Here is an 18082-nt window from a genome sequence, read left to right as displayed (position 1 = left end):
GAAGATTGTGTCACATCATTGTATTACAGCAATGGTATGTAATTATAGATAGAACACATGAGGTTTGTTAAGTTATATTACCAATACTCTTTATAGTAAATGGATAACAGCCAAATATTTTCAAAATCTAAAATCTAGACCTGCGACTGACATCATCTTGGACAAATAATTAGGGTTAGAATGGTTGTTCAAATAGTACACATGTAACTATATACTACACTCCACACCACTGCAAAGATACAGTAGCCGCGATAACATGGACACATCGGATCCGCTAGATTTCTATGCGGAATAGAAAATGATCATATATACGCTTCATTCGGAATACAAATATCTGTTCGGCATAGAATTCTATGCCGAGAAGAGGTGGTGTAGTCCGTTTTAATCGATATGTATACACTTATTTCGAATAGATTGGGGTTTAATTTAGAGCAGCTGCAGTAGTTCGCAATTGGTCCACTGAGCTCCATCAGTACTTTTATGCACACCAGCCGCGTTTACATGGACACATCTGATCCGCATAGATTTCTATGCGGATTAGAAAATGATCATATATGCGCCTCATTCGGAATACAATTATCTGTTCGGCTTAGAATTCTATGCCGAATAAAAGAGGTGGTGTAGTCCGTTTTAATCGACATGTATACACTTATTCCGAATAGATTGGGGTTTAACTTAGAGCAGCTGCAGTAGTTCGCAATTTGTCCACTGAGCTCCGTCTCTACTTTTATGCACACCGAACTTGACCGCTGTCAAGGAAAGTGGATTTATTGCCTGATTCACGTTACCACTCCGTAAGTAGTCCGGTAAGCGTGTCCGGTTGCTAAGCGACGAGACATGGGTGTTTATTAATGACGGGTTTGCGTATCGTAGTGTCCGCGCGCGTCCGAGATAACTGTAAATGAGTAGGCTACTACTAGTACTTTTGCAGGCTGAACGTTAAAATACTTCTTAACTTAGAGTGATGGCAGCTGCAGTAGTTCGCAATTGGACCTTCGAGGAGACAAATGTCCTCTTGGAGGTGGGAGTAAATATAAAGATCGGACGAGAAATTGACGTAGCTGTGCTGTCCTCCTTCTTAATTGAAGGAGCAGGCAGAGAAAAGCTCTCTCCTGCTGTGCTTTCATTAAAATCTAATTCACAATGCCAAATAGTGATAAGACGTCCATTATGTCGCCGCCGGTCCAGAGATGTGTCAGGTGTGCGCGAGAGACATAACAGACAATTTTGTTACTGCCATGTATACAGTACATTCGGATCACATTTTAGGAACAGATCTATTCCGCATAGAAATCTATGCGGATCAGATGTGCCATGTAAACACGGCTACTGTGCAGCTGGAAACCATGACAACATCAGATCAAACAAGACGTTCTATGTCGTATAGGCTTCGCCTTTTAAGGCTATCGCTATTGGGTTATCCCTAGGCGTGAGCCGTAGCACTGAAAATTTGTAATCCCCGCCCACCAACAGGGGGGCCTCAATTACGTCCGCGGGCCTCAAAGACGTCCGCAGTTCAGATGTAGGCGGGCGCCGGTGGACGTTCTGCTCCCATTTTCTTCAGGACGATCCTGTAGCATACTGAAGTAAATAAATAGATATTATGGACTCGAAGACGATCCGCATCTGATAGACGTGTAACACGGATTACATCTTGCCGTATGGCGAGATGTATGGATTCATATAGCACCGCAACGCATGAGTGCACCGTGGTTTCCCTGCCTCCAGCGTCTGCTCTCGGGGCCGCCGAAGGAACTCCCTTGGCGGCGGGACGCTCTCTCACAGGCAGGGGGAGCAATCATAGATTACTCAGAGATCGGCTAGCGCTTGTGGGCCGGTTGCCCCTCAAGTTTGTGTCAGCCAAGACAGCTTTGTTGCTGGTCCTGACGTCAGCTAAGAGAGTGGGCGACCTGTCTGCACTCTCTGTAGCCCTTTCTTGTCTTAGAATACAAGGGGACTGCAGTTCGGCCATATTACGCCCGAACCCGGCTTTTACACCTCAGAGTATTACTAGCTTGTTCAGATCGAGAGTAATATCGCTCAATGGTTTCTCTCTCCCTCCTCATCAATCTGAGGAAGAGGCAACAGCCCATCTTGTGTGCCCCGTACGCAAGCTTGCCTGTTATGTGAAGCGCACGGAGGCACTGCGCAAATCTCAACAGTTATTTGTGCATTACAGAGAACATTCCCAGGGCCTCCCCCTGACGAAACAACGGCTGTCGCATTGGCTGTGTGATGCTATCACACAGGCTTATGTGTCAGCGGGGGCAGAGCCGCCCGAGACTGTCAGAGCTCACTCGACCTGAGGAATATCGTCCTCTGTCGCCCTGCAAAGAGGGATTCCTATGGAGAATACCTATAATACATGTTGCGCCTCTCTATGACACACTCATTTCTAGATGCTTTGTCAGAGTGAGTGTGATTGTGTGACTATTCCCCTCGCATATTAAACAATGTGAGGAGGAGTCAAATATTCATGCTGAGAGCTCTTGTGTCTTATCAGACAGATTGGAGCTGCTCGTTGATGACCTGCCGTTAGACGCATGACGTATGTTATACGTCTGACGCATGATACTAGCGCGGCTTATTTTAGCATGTGTGATGATAACCACTTCATGTTGGATTGCCTCCTCAACGAGGGCCGGTTCACAGCCGGATTCGCACCTATGTTGAATGTCAAGGAGTGGCACCATTATGGTCCCCCTCATAGGCCTACTTCTAAAGGTAAAGCTAGTTATCAATATTCCTTTGTTTTCAGATCGATCATTACTCAGAGTAAAGTTAGGCATGCTGAAGTCGGCTCCAATCAGTTGACAGCTCCATGAAGGGGGCTGCATTGAGGAGTTTGTTCAGAGAACGTATTGACATGGAGCTTAGACATGAAACATTCCAGTACGAAAAACTAGCAAAAGAGGGTGTAAGTGCGGCCTTAGTTTCCTGCTTAGATAAATAGGCGGTCTGAGCCTTAAGTACACGCAGCACCAGGTATAAATAACACACTACACTGGGAGTAGGCTGCAACAATTGAACACAACATGATAGATTTAGGTATTGACATTTTAATAAATACTTGACATTTTTTATTAAGAGTTTTCAACTGATGCAGTGAGTGGTTGGGACATGCACTCAACCTGTTGAGTCAGCCCCGGAGTACCAACACCTCGAAACCAACCAAACGAACAAAACACTCCTGTTGGGGCTGGAGTGTTTGGTGAGGGTGTTTCTTCTTCTTTGGATAGTTATACCAGAGGTACAGAGTACAAACTCAAGGTGCGGCCACACTGAACGCGTACGCGCGTTAGATTACGCCCGTGACACGCCTAACCTGACACTTGATCATTGTGTGTCACAATTGCGTTGAACCAAAAATGGTTCAACGCGCCTACGCAGCTAGATGAGCCCGCCCAGCGGAGGGGTCTGTTTCACCCTGAAGGTGCTTATTTTCGATAATGACCGGCGACCTTCTATACATTATCCCGCTTATTACAAGGCTATACTTGCCAAAACGAAAAAATAACTTCAAATGGTGTGTCTTTTTACATTTTAGTCGTTACCAGCATTCGTAGTGTTGATTAGTAGAGAAATAGTCTGCCAAAGACGTTGACGTCGCTTAGCAGCCGAAGACGCTGGGGTTCACAAGTTACCGGAGCTATTCAAGTGAATGGAGCGTTCCATGGCTTTGAGAAGACCCGTGTAATAAAGGCCTATAATATTTCTGACGTCATCGCCGAATTGCGTTAGAAAACACCTGTTACTGCCAAAAACGCCAAAAACTGGACTTTAACACTATTCAGAGACAATTTATAAATGATACACCTATTTTGAGTGCTTTATGTACCCATTAATCAAAACTTCCGGTTAACCTGCACGTAGGCCTTTAAATACTAAACACACACAGGGCACGCAACGAAGCTGAAACACATTAGGGGAGGGAGCAGTAATCACACAGGAGGGAAACCTGCCACTCCCACCTCTCGCAACCACCTTCACCTGCGTTCCCTCACCTGATTTAAACCCACTCTTTCCATTCAGGCCCCGTTTACAATAAGGGAAAACGCAGATATTTCCATGTGGTTTGGCCTCTCATTTACACGAAAACGCAGTTTTTATCAAAGAAAACGATCATTTCTTAGGCCCTGTTTACACGAAGTGAAAACGCAGATATTTCCACGCGGTTTGGCCTCTCATTTACACGAAAACGCAGTTTTTATCACAGAAAACGATCATTTCTAAAAACTCAGGCCAAAGTGGAGATTTCTGAAAACGCTGGTTATGTGTGGTGGTGTCAACGGGGAGGATTCACATTATGCGCCAGGAAATGCTTAACGTCATATGAGCGCCCTATGTTTACAGTTTGATTGTTTTAGGAAGACGCTCGTGTTATTCGTTGTTGTTGAATCTGAGGATTCTGATTGGCTTGCATGGCTTTATCCTTCTCCCTACACTGCCGCCTATAGGTTTGGCATAGTTATAATGGCGCTCGACGGCGTATTTATGCGTTTTGATGTAAACTACAACTTTTTTTAAAACAATGTTGTGTGCACAATGTTAGTTTTGAAAAAGGAGGGGGGGAAATATTTGTTTCTATAAATAACCTCCTACGTATAAACGTGGCCTCAGTCTCTGCCAGATTGTCTTCAGCAGCATGCAAAGCTCTCTAGTGTTATTTCCCGGATGCTTCCTTTGTTTCGACCCTGCTTGTCCCTTACCCGTCCTCATCGTCCCTGCCCTGGTAACCTGAACAGCCTTCTGTCCCTGACCCTACTGTCTGCTCACCCCTTGTCTGTCTCCAGTTTGTTTGAATTCCCTCCCCGGAGGTCTCTGCTAGCAAGTCGGACTGTTTTGGCTAGCTCAGGTTGTGGACTACCCTTATGTAGCTTCTGTGGATTTTATGAACCTGTTTGGACAATAAACTGTTGAACTGTTCCAACGCTGGTCTCAGTCTGTGCTGTTCTTGGGTCCAACCTCACGCCCATTACAACAGTAGCAGATGGGAGTATCTCTAATCTTAGCACTAATCTAACCTCTGGCGGGAGTCCTGGAATTCTATATCTGAAAAATATAATAAAATATAATATATAGATCTCTATCGAATATAATATATAATTCTATGGCCAAAAGCTGTGTGCGCCTCCGGATGACTTTATGAATCCTAAACGATCCTCTGGTACTTCATTTCCACATCAATCTGAACCGCGTCATGGAGGAGAAAGGGATAGTTGCCACAAATCCTCGTGAACGCGCTCGCCTGTGCACGGCGAAAGTGTTGCGCGATAAATCAAAACTTGTCGCCGGTTTTCTCTCGCGAAAAATTCGCCCGATACGCGTCAATACGTTCACTAGGTATGGGATCTTGTCGCCCCGTCGGGTTTGGTGTGAACACACAGTTTAGACAGAGAGAGTGGATGTGGAGGAGGGTGACCAGACGTCCCCGTTTTGGGTGACCTGTCCCCGGTCAAAGTCCCCGGTCATAAATGGTATGTTGTGTATGAACTTATTTATCTTGTGTGAATTGGCAGTAGACTTGGCTGTGTGTGTGTGTGTGTGTGTGTGTGTGTGTGTGTGTGTGTGTGTGTGTGTGTGTGTGTGTGTGTGTGTGTGTGTGTGTGTGTGTGTGTGTGTGTGTGTGTGTGTGTGTGTGGGGGGGGGGGTGTGGGGGTGTGTGTGTGAAGTAACGTTAAAGTAAGTTTGTTTGTATGTTTATCTGAACTGAAGACCTAACGTAACGTTATAAAAGTCAGTGGACGTTAACATTATGAAAATGTTTTCATATCTGTCATTAGTGACGCTGTAACGTTAACGTTAGCATGAGATTACCAGATGATGACATTGTATGTGGCTCTGTTTTGGAAGAGGGGGAGGTGGAAGACTGCTTTGGTAACATATGATTTTCCTGTAGGCATAGGAACATGAGACTCTGTTAAAAATAATAAATTAATTAATAATAAATCAATGGTTGATAGTTGTGTGTGTTAGGCTAACTTCTGTATTTTGTGTCGGGCTGTGTGGGTAACTAATGACTGTAGTAGTTATAAATGCAGACCATCTGATTAGCTGATGCCCTGAGTCATGTAGCCTATAATATTAATATACTCATATGTTTTGACTTGGTAATTATTATTAATTACATCTTGATGATATTTACGATATTAATTTATGATAATATTTAATGATTTTTCACGGCGTGTTTCACGGCATGTGACTGCAATTGAGGATAGTCCATAAGACATAGAGCCATGAGATGTTCAGTTTGAAGTTTCCGTTTAAAACACTTGCACTTTTAATTTAGATTTTCTTTTTATTTCATTTATCTTAGGATGTTTTTAGTTAGATTTCAGCTCAGTGAAGCACTTTAAGCACCAACATTTTTCAGTGAAATTACCTTTCTTGTGCAAACATTCAAATAAAGAACTTTATGTTGACCAGATTCTTAGTTCATCATTTACAAGTCATTATTGCCCATATGGGCAGCTATTTAAAAAACGTGAACCTGTAAAACTGCAGTGTTGAATGCGATATGGTCGAAAATTTGGGTGCACCTAACTTTTGTGCTGGTGCACCTAAGAAAAAAAGTTAGGCGCACCAGTGCAACCAGTGAAAAAAAATAGTTTAGAGCCCTGTCTACAGCAGAGGCAACGCATTGATATCATCATGAGTAGTTCTCACTGGAGAGACGGTGAAATCCGCTAGCTAGCGACCACACTGTAAAAACGAAAACTTAAAATTGTTGGTCTCATTAGGATTTCTAAGTAAAATAAATATAAAACATTAAGTATTCATGTCAACTGTGCAATGCAATTTAGTCCAACCAACAATGTTGAGTTTTGGGTCAAGAGTTGGGCTCACTTTAGTCTCATTGTTAGCAAGACACACGGGTTTAAGTCAGACTCTGTCTGTGGCTGGGCCAACTACGGTGCACATGCGCATTTCGACACTACCCCCCGGGGAGTCTGGGTATTCGTGATGCCGGTTGGGAAAAAGGGGTTTATTGCCTTTTGTCAATTTGTTTCTGTTAGGTTAAGTTGGGTTAACGGGTTTGGGGTCTTTATTGTTTGTGTGTTGTTTATTGTGCGTAGTGTTGCCGCCACCGTTACCGAGACTTGCATGTCCGTTGGTTGGGTGTGCGGTGCGCTGTGTGTTGCGGGTGTGTGTTAAATAAAGGCAGCTCTCGGGATCGTGCGGTGTATGAGGCACGAGAGTTGCGTCACCGTTTAACCTGGGCTCCCGTCTCGTGCAGAACAAGTTTGACCATAATGTCAAACTTGTTCTGCACTTTGGTTTGCTGCATTTAGACAGCGATTCTCAGCTGCTGAACTAGCTACATGTTGCTTGTTCTATTGCTGTCTGGCATTCAGAAATTTAAAATTGAAGTTTCAAATTATTAATTTTAATAAAGTGAATTTAAAACTCGTTTTGCATTCTTTGAAATGTTTTTTTTTTTTAATAATATTAACCTTAATTTGAAATATTAAGTTAACACCCCTGAGTTAATTTGAGTTTGTAAAATATAAAAATCTTAGTTGGTATAACTCTTACTTTCAAGTTTGTCTAAAGAAGAAAATGACCTTTTTGATGGGCTCAAAGCTCAAAAATTGATTGCAGTAAGTTGCCTTGCAATTTTGAGTTTGCTCAACTTTTTATTTTTTACAGTGCATCATGGGAGATAAGGTAATGCATTTGCATAAAACAAAGATGGGGAAAGATGGTGCGATCTATGAAAAAGTAGGCCTACCAGAGGAACTTTCCTTGCGAAGGCTTTTGTCGGAATAAAAAAAAGTGGTCAGCAAAATAAAGGATATGTTGGCGTTTTGGCACTTGGAAATAAAAAATACGGGAACACCAGCTTGCCATATATCAAGCATAGGTTTCCTTGTATTTTGAATTTAATTTGTGTTTGCCTGACCGATATAGGTTGGCCGATTTTTTCCGCCAATATTGCCCTATACAGATGCCCTATATCGATATCGGAGTATATGTTGGCCCATAAGGAGATAAGATGTATGGGATAGGGGTACGCCATCGTCAACATTTGTGGTAAAATGTGTGTGTCTGCTTGAGGTTGTACTTTATGGTGCGTTTCCACTGCAGGGTGCGGAACGGATCGGATCGCAAAGGTGCGGATCGGGTCGCGTTTCCACCGCCACGGACTTACGGCTAAGTCCGGGCGTGACCCGGACTTAGCCGTACCCGTTTTGGCCTCGTTTTCAGGACTCCTCCGTTGGGGTACTTAAAACTAGACGAGACGCCTGAAAGGGTCCCGGGAAATTCTAGCTACACACCCCCTCCGTTGATTTGTCGACAGAATCATCACTTCCGGGTGACGCGGGTATAAAAACAAACAAACAGTAGCCTTGAGGTATTATTCTTTACAATTAACATGCCGCGTAAAACGCTTGCTTGGGCGAACAAGGAGGTGGAGACATTCGTCTGCATTCTTGGGGAGGAAGACGTTGTTTACGATGTTTACGTAGCTGCCGCGGCGATCGACATCCGGCCTACCACAAAGGGTACTGTCGGCGGTGGAAACGCGACCTCGGAACTGAGCTGGGCTATACCGCCCCCTCCCTACCGCACCTTTGCGATCCGATCCGTTCCGCACCCTGCAGTGGAAACGCGGCATTAGACTCGTGCGTGTTTGAGATACAAATGACAAAACAAATGTTTGAATAGTTTTCTCTTTAAAAAATAGAACCAAAATATGGTCTCCACCTAATGTTAAAAACCAACATAAATAATTTACCAATCAATTATTTGACATTTATTTTAATTGTTTTAATTGTGGTTCGAGCTATTCAGCTCACACATTATTAATTATAAAAACTTGGAGCAAGACAAGAAGAAGTAAATTAAAATTTTATTGTCAAAATAAAATGTATATTACACAGCCTAATAATATGAATCTGTCTAGTTGTGTATTGAGTGAGACACTGGGTTGAATGATCACTCATCATTCATATTCATGAATGATGCATTACATTGCCTACTAATATGAATCTGTCAAGTTTTCAAATACATATAAAAAACGGAAAAGTCCGAAAGAAAATCTAAACGTAAAATAAAATGTAATATAGAAAAATTAAAATAGTGAATTTTTTAAAATGTTGTTGTTTTTTAAAGCTGTTGTCTCAAATGTTAAAATGAGACAACAGCTCGCTAGGTTGAATGGTCACTAATCAAGCATATGCAATGATGAGAGCAAAATAAAATATGTATTACACTGTCTAGTTTACAAATACATATAAAAAATTGAATAGTCAGACAGAAAACGTAAATGTAAAATAAAATGGAATATAGAAAAATTATATATATATATATATATATATATATATATATATATATATATATATATATATATATATATAAATAGTGAGTTGTTTGAAAATGTTGCAGAGTGTATTGAGTGAGGCAACTGCTCGCTGGGTTAAATGATTACTCATCATGCATATACAATGATGAGTGCAAAATAAAATGTATATTACATAGCCTACCAATATGAATCTGGCTAGTTTGCAAATACTTTTTTTGCAAAAACAGAATAGTCAGAAAGTAAACCTAAATGTAAAATAAAATGTAATACAGAAAAATCATCTAAATATGACAGTGGTGGTGGTGGTATCTTTGAACAAGGGAATGCGAGTCTGAAACAAATAATTATAATACAGGTTAGGGTTCTTAAAGACGCTCACCAGATGACATGAGGGGATCGGACAGAGACAGGTGATCAGACAGACAGGTGATCACACACGGAAGGGTGTTTAGACACATACAGGTGATCAGACAGACGGGTGATAACACACAGACAGGTTATCAGACACAAACAGCTGATCAGACAGACAGGTGTTCATACAAACAGGTGATCAGACACAGACAGGTGATCAGGCACAAACAGCTGATCAGACATACAGGTAATCAGACATACAGGTAATCAGACAAACAGGTGATCAGATAAACAGGTGATCAGACGGACAGGTGATCAGACGGACAGGTGATCAGACAGACAGGTGATCAGACAGACTGGTGACCAGACACAAACAACTGATCAGACAAACAGGTGATCAGACAGACAGGTGATCAGACACAAACAGGTTCATAATGGCAGCATAACATTGTGTCTCACCTCCTTCCAGTCGGTCTGCTGCTGGTCTGTGACGGAGCTTTGGTACTCCCGGCGGTAGTGGAACTGGAGAAGCAGACGGCTGATGAGGATGATCAACAGGCCGATGAAGACGATTCCTGACATGGAGCTCCAGATGATCACCCAAGTCTTATCAATAGTACCTGGTCCAAGGATGATATCATTGATCATTCACACAACACCAAGCTCAATGTGTCACGTGTGGAGCTTACAGAACTCGTGTGAGCCTCATATTCTGCCCATGATAAGAACAGCTTGGATACTTATATTATTTTAGCTTAGGTTCAGAGTATTATGTTCAGAGTTCACCTAAACTCTGCATAGCCTCCCCCTTATCCCTCTTACACACTTATTCTATTTTCTACGTCCATGCACTTAAAAATAAATTAAAATGTAGCATTGCTCACTTGGCATTTTGGCGTGGCGGAGGTGGACGATGCCCTGGGGAGTCAGCGTCACGTCGTACGGGAAGGACTGGAAGCTGCAGTGGGCGTCCTGAAGCGTCAGTCCATCCTTACTGCTCAACTCCGCCCCCTCACAGGGGACCTCGCAGGCCTCCGCGCCCTCTCCCGCAAGATTGGAAATGCACGTCACACACTTCCTGCAGACCCCCAAGAGAGGCAGTCGGCGCATGGCTGCAGTCGTCCCGATTCCACCGCAAACCTTTAACCCTTATAATGGTTTGTACTGAAAACCGGGACGATTGGAAGCCTTCCGTCTTTAGTTTCTATCCACACTCACTCGTATTGGGTGCAGTTGTTGGGAATGTGGGAGCAGTGGTCCCCGTCAAACCCGCCCTTGCAGCCGCATCTGTTGCAGAGACAGTCCCCTCGGCCGCTACAGGGTCTGCCTGCCGTCTGGCACCGGTCGGTGAGCGTGGAGCAGTCGCAGCCCTCTCCTCCGCAAGCGCCCACAAACACACTTCCCGTTTCCTGAGGAACACAATGTGGTGTGCATGTATTCACCGCGATGGACACAGTGTATTTATGTATACTTCCTGTGCGTTCAAAGTTGTGCATTAATGTTCTTGTTGTCCGACTCGTGGTCAGGGCTCCCCTACCGCCACACAACTGCTGGTTGCTTTGTGCGCAGGTGCTGTCGTCACACTCGCAGAATGGCCCGCTGAAGCTGTGCTGGCACGCACACTTGCCACACTTCTATATATGTCTATGTGCACATGAACGGTCGCTGTCGGAAATACGCGTAAACGTGCGCGTCATCACTGACGAGCCGTCTCGTTATCACCAGGAGAGTGAACGCACCACAAGTCATCGTTTCAGTGTGTGCTGAAACGATGAGGAGGTGGTGAAACTCACCCAGCTGTGAGCGCCTACGGAGGATGTCATACACTAGAGTTTAGATTCTCTGCCCGAGCCCGACCTGCCCCGGCCCGATATTTCCCACCACTATCCTCGGGCCGGGCCTTTCATCGAACGTTTGTTGTCGTTTTTTAATCATTGCTTTATTGGCCTCATCTGAGCATTAATCTATGCCATAAACAGAATTATTATAGGCCTTTATTACACGGGTCTTCTCAAAGCCATGGAACGCTCCGTTCACTTGAATAGCTCCGGTAACTTGTGAACCCCAGCGTCTTCTGCTGCTAAGCGACGTCAACGTCTTTGGCAGAATATTTCTCTACTAATCAACACTACGAATGCTGGTAACGACTAAATTGTAAAAAGACACACCATGTGAAGTTATTTTTTTGTTTTGGCAAGTATAGCCTTGTAATAAGCGGGATAATGTATAGAAGGTCGCCGGTCAGTATCGAAAATAAGCACCTTCAGGGTGAAACAGACCCCTCCGCTGGGCGGGCTCATCTAGCTGCGTAGGCGCGGTAGGCGCATTGAACCATTTTTGTGACACACAAGGATCAAGTGTCCGGTTAGGCGTGTCACGGGCGTAATCTAACGCGCGTACGCGTTCAGTGTGGCCACACCTTGAGTTTGTATTCTGTACCTCTGGTATAACTATCCAAAGAAGAAGAAACACCCTCACCAAACTCTCCACCCCAACAGGAGTGTTTTGTTTGTTTGGTTGGTTTCGGAGTGTTGGTACTCCGGGGCTGACTCGACAGGTTGAGTGCATGTCCCAACCACTCACTGCATCAGTTGAAAACTCTTAATAAAAAATGTCAAGTATTTATTAAAATGTCAATACCTAAATCTATCATGTTGTGTTCAATTGTTGCAGCCTACTCCCAGTGTAGTGTGTTATTTGGTGCTGCGTGTGTTACGCCCCTGTGAGGGGGGTATAGAAAGAACAACGAGGACGCAGTGTTGTAGTCAAGTCCAAAGTTGTAATGGTGTTCACAACATTCAACAAACAGTACATTCCTTATGCAATTCCAAATACCAGATATTTCTGTACAGTATTCATAAAATGGCATTTTCACAGCATGCAGAACCAAACAACCTTCAAAACAACATTCAAATAAACAGCATATTAAAGTGTGCATTGTTTGAGTACTAAGTACTACATTTAAAGTTTTTCACCATAAGACATTTTTCCATAGCTATTAACTAAAGTATTGTTTCAGTTAAAACACACTAACAATACAGTCTAACGACACTTAAACTGAATACTGTGACAGCTTATTCACACTTATATTATATTTTACACATTAAATTAAACACAGCGCCAACACGCATTGTCAGGAAATGGCGGACACTTTCCTACCACGCGCCTGCCCGTGGGAAGCTAACAAGCACGCTACGGCAGAGCGACTCCCCCGTGTTCAACCCAACTACCCCTTCAAACAATCCATGCATGGCTATAATCCTCTCTGCATGTTCCCTAGCATTAAAATATAAATACATAAACAATTACACAACCACCGTTCCTACCTGTGAGGGGGGTATAGAAAGAACAACGAGGACGCAGTGTTGTAGTCAAGTCCAAAATTGTAATGGCCGAGCAAACGGCAAGCATGCTATTCCCCCTACAGGCTGAACGAGGCAAAACAAAAGCAATCGAACACCGACCATCGAAAGATTGAACTCAAAATGAGGTGGAATAAAGAAACTCTGCAACAACTTTCCTAAAATAGCTCTTTAGAATAATTTTGTAGCAAATAAAGAATAATGATTTTTTTAGATAAACATGGAAATAAAGAACATATTTTACCACAACACATATTTATAACCATTACACACTCCCCTACAACTCAGATGTCGTCCCCGACATGTAATATCTAAAGCAGTTAACCAATGGATACAATGCTATTAGATTATTCTGACAACAGTCTTCATCCAAGCACATTCATTTTATTCAACAGTCCATGAGCGTTTGTAGCATGTGTTCATGTGTTCCCACTCAGCGGTCTCAACAGTCCATCAATGTGTGTAATGCATGTGTGTACGTGTTAGCACTCGGCTCAGTCCAAAAAAATCCATGAGTGTGTGTATGTGTGATGATCTTCATTTAGTACCAAGGAACAACAGCTGGCTGGAAGTTGGCATGCTGTACTGGAGTCGGCCATCCATGTGTTGCTTGCATGGTCCCATAGTGTGTTGGCAGGTACCAGTACATGGCGTTACTTGGACATACAGTGCTGTAACAACCGGGATTGCCCAGCTGGTCGTATGTGAAAACCCTAGGCGCTCGTCTTTCTCTCACAGGTCGGTGGTATTGTTCATTTGCACTGTTGTTTTCACTTTGACTTTCAGGTGACTGTATATCAGGCTCTCTCTCTTCCAAGGCAACTTCCTCTTGAACGAGCTCCTCTTCACTGGATGCTTCCTCGTCTCCTGTTAGTGTATCTTCACTATCTGGATCCAGCTGAGGAATGACTTGTCGCTCGATTTCAGAGTCCTGTGATTTCCATGCCAGTATCCTCTTGTTCCGTGTGCACCTGAGGCATATAGTATCCATAGTCATCATCATCACTCTCATCACTTTCTTCTTCATTCGATTATCGCCTGTCTTCATTGCTCTAAGCTGTGATTTGTCTCTTTGTTTTGGTAGGTTTTAGCTGAATCTCTAGAGGCAAGTTGTCACATGGCAACAAAAGGTTACGGTGTAGAATCCTACTTCCTCTCCCTTTTCCTTGCTCTGGCATTACTTCATATATGGGCATGTCTTTTCCCACCTGACGTACGACCTTTTGGATGCAATCCTCCCAGTGGCTCCTAAGCTTCCCCGTTCCTCCTCTTGGTGTCATATTCCTTATAAGCACACGGTCACCCTCTTGCAATACAGAACTTCGTACTTTGTTGTCGTGATTTCGCTTGCTCCTCTCAGCACTTTTTTTTGCGTTTGCTGTTGTGATCTCGTATGCCTCCTGCATCTGTCGTTTCCACTTTTTCATGTATTCTTTATGATCAGGAGTTCCAGTCTCAGGGTTTAAACCAAATAACAAGTCAACAGGTAGTCTTGGCGATCTCCCAAATAGGAGATAGAAGGGAGAGAAGCCTGTGACTTCAAATCTTGTGCTGTTGTATGCATAAATGAGTTTGGGCAGCGACTCTCTCCAATTTGCCTACCGTTTCTCAGTCAGTGTTTTCAGCATTTGTAGTAGTGTTCTATTCAAACGCTCAACTTGCCCATTACCCTGTGGGTGATAGGGTGTTGTTCTTGAGCCCATCACACCACAGCGGCTCTTCAGCTGTGCAAACAACTGATTTTCAAATTCCCCACCCTGGTCATGGTGGATTCTGAGGGGAAAACCAAACTTTAGTAGCCTGGCTCCGCCCGCCTAAGTACTTCCGCTCAATTTGAATTTCCCTTCAGTACTAGGTCTGGACCTGCTGTATGTAATTTGGTTTTCTGGTGCCGCCACAGCGGCCACCAATCAGCGAACAGAGGGCGTGTCTGAGAACAATGACGATAAAGTCGTACGCCAGTTGTTGTTGTAGGTCGGTAGTTGATTTACAATGTGCAATTTTTCCCTGATAAATTAAATTAGACGAACAAAACCTGCAGCTGTCGTTGACGGACATTTTCGTGCAGACGCGCAAGGTGTTTGGTTTGTGTACAACCTGCGCGTGATTCCTGGCGCATGACATACGTCACAACCAAACGTTAGCGATTGGTTATGGCAGATCCAGAGTGGCACTGGGCAGATCCAATCATTTTAAACTTCAACAGACACCCGCCTTCAAGTGAGTTAACGTTTGTCAATTGATTAGGTCCAGACTCTCTGTACAAATGAAATGAAATGAAGTGAAGTACGAGAGTCTGGTAGAACCAGGCTAAAACTTTAGTGCATAATCATTAAAAATCTTATCAGCAACAGTTTTGGCGGATTTAGATGTGGTTGCATAGGCTTGTGCAAAGCGTGTGTAATGATCAACTACTAACAATACATATTCGTAACCACCTTTACACTTATCTAGATGCAGAAAGTCGATGGATACAAGTTCGAATGGTTGAGTGGTGACAATCGAGGTAAGTGGAGCTCTTGTTTCTCAACAGGGTTTTTTCTGTTTGAGGCATGCACAGCCTTGAGTGACGTAGTGCTCCATCTCTCGCTGCATGTGTGGCCAGAAGAAGCGATCCCGAAAGAGTGATGTTGTGCGTTCCACACCTTGATGTCCCATTTCGTCATGAAGTTCTCTCAGTTCTGTTGTCTTGTATGCTTCAGGTAGAACCAGTTGTGTTCTAGTTGCAGTCTTTCGATGGAATATCCCTTCATTATCAAGGCTGAGTTTTTCCCACTCGCGGAGTAAACACTTGCTCGGTGCACTGAAGGATTTTAGCTGCGGTCCTACAGGCTTTTCATCCAACAGTTTGCAGGCTATGACGGGGCCAATGATCTTGTCATTTCTCTGAGCTTTACAGATGCCTGCTTTTGAAAGGGACGTAGGTGAGCTCTGGTTAGTTTTTGCACATTCGACTGCCATCAAGGACCATGTTGTGCATGCTGGCTAATTTTGGGCCCTATTTTAACGGTCTGAAACGCAAGTGGGAAAGCGCAAGTAGCTTTGTGGGCGGTTCTACGGCGCTATCGCTATTTTACAGGCGGATAAATGACACTTCCGCCGCGGCGCAAGTGTCAAAAGGGTTGGTCTGAAGCAGCCTAATTACCCGTAGGTGTGGTTTGGGCGTAACGTGCAATGAACCAATCAGAGCGTTTTCTCGCATCCCCTTTAAGAACGATCGGCGCATGTTCCATGGCGGATTGCTATTATGATGGCGGGTTTGCCAGGCGCACGCAATGATAGGTTCACCACAGAAGATACCGATGTGCTTGTCAGAGCAGTCAAAGAACGCGAGTTGGCTTTATATGGGGATGGGAGAAACCCACCCAAAATTGCTTCCGTGAAAGCGGCTTGGGAGGAAATCGCCGTAATTGTTTCAGCAGCTGGACAAAATAGGACATCTCTCCATTGCCGTAAGCGATATAACGACGTCAGGAGAAGAGGCAAGGCCAAGCTTGCGGCCAACTTAAAAGCACGTCAAAAGACTGGAGGAGGATCTGGCAGTTACCAGGACCTCACGCCAGCAGAGGATATCGCTGCGTCAACACTGACCGCTGAAAGTGTTGAGGGTTTTGGGGGCTTAGAGGTCGGCACCCAACCCGATGCACCAGCTGTCCAACCCCAAGGTACATAAATAAAGTTCACATAAATAGAGATGTCTCGTGAAAATCTTTTTAATCATTTTTGACATTTAATAAATGTAACACAGCCATAAAATAAATCAAAACAATGTCACGTAGCTTCTCAGGAAGAAGACCCTGGCCTCGGGACCAGTGCGCACGGGGCAGCTGAGGGAGCCGCGCGGCGCCCTCAAGCAAGACGCCGTGGCAGCAGCAGCAGCATGAGACCGCAGGACCACCCGTTCCTGCAGCTCCAGCAAACCGGGTTCGACATGCTGGAGCGGGAGCTGGCCGGGATGCGGCGAAACACCAACACCCGTCTGGACCGGGTGGCGATGTTGCTGCGGCCTCTTGGGCGCATCGCCTCAAGTTTGGACCGGATTGCGACGGCAATGGAACGTGCATGGCCCCCAAACGACCCACCTCCTCCCCCTGTTGTGCCCCTTCCTCCCCCTGTTGTGCCCCTTCCTCCCCCTGTTGTGCCCCTTCCTCCCCCTGTTGTGCCCCTTCCTCCCCCCATTCCATCTCCGTCCACCCGCTCCTGCAGGACCACATCCAGCGTCGCCACTCCCGGTCCCTCATTTGTTGGATCCCGCCGAGGCAGGCCGCGTAAAAGGCCTTACAGAAAAAGGCCTTACAGAAAATAAATATTTTTTCCTTCAAATCTTTGCAACTTTTCATTTTTCGTTTTGTATTTTTTTTTTTCATTTAGGCCTACGCCTAACATTTGGACAAGCCGAATAAAAAATGTCTCAAGGACATACTATACTTTCCGATGTTTTGGGCTCACTTTCGCTGACTCACAAGGTTATGAATGCATGGTAATATTTGTACAATGCTAAACAATAGAGCGGAGATGTCATTAGTTTGCTTACCTCACTATATACGATGCAGCTCCTCTGACAGATGAGCTCTCCTCTCCCGTGCTGCTGCTGGGGCATTTGGACGTAATGGCATCGGCACATGCAGTTCAGCATCACGTCTCATTAAGTCCTCTAATCTATCCTCATTAATGTCATCGACACATCCATGATTCATGGCAATGTTGTGTAAAACACAACATGCCACAAAGAATGCTGCGACTTTTTGAGGACCATACTGTAAAGTACCACCTGACCTATCCAAACACCTGAAGCGCATTTTCAGAATCCCGAAAGTACGTTCAATTACACTGCGTGTTTGTGTGTGTTTCCTGTTGAATGCCATTTCGCGCACTGTTGCTGGCATAAGAAATGGGGTCATGAGCCATGTCTTCAACGGATAGCCGTTGTCCCCCAACAGCCACCCATCCAAGGGAGGATTCCCTTCGAATATGGCAGGAATGGTCGAGTTTGCCACTATGAAGGAGTCATGGCTTGAGCCAGGGTAATTGGCAAAGACATGATTTATTCGACAATTAGCAT

This window comes from Gadus morhua, chromosome 14 (assembly GCF_902167405.1).
Source record: "Gadus morhua chromosome 14, gadMor3.0, whole genome shotgun sequence".
In the NCBI taxonomy this organism is placed as follows: Eukaryota; Metazoa; Chordata; class Actinopteri; order Gadiformes; family Gadidae; genus Gadus; species Gadus morhua.
This window is presented reverse-complemented; position numbering follows the sequence as displayed.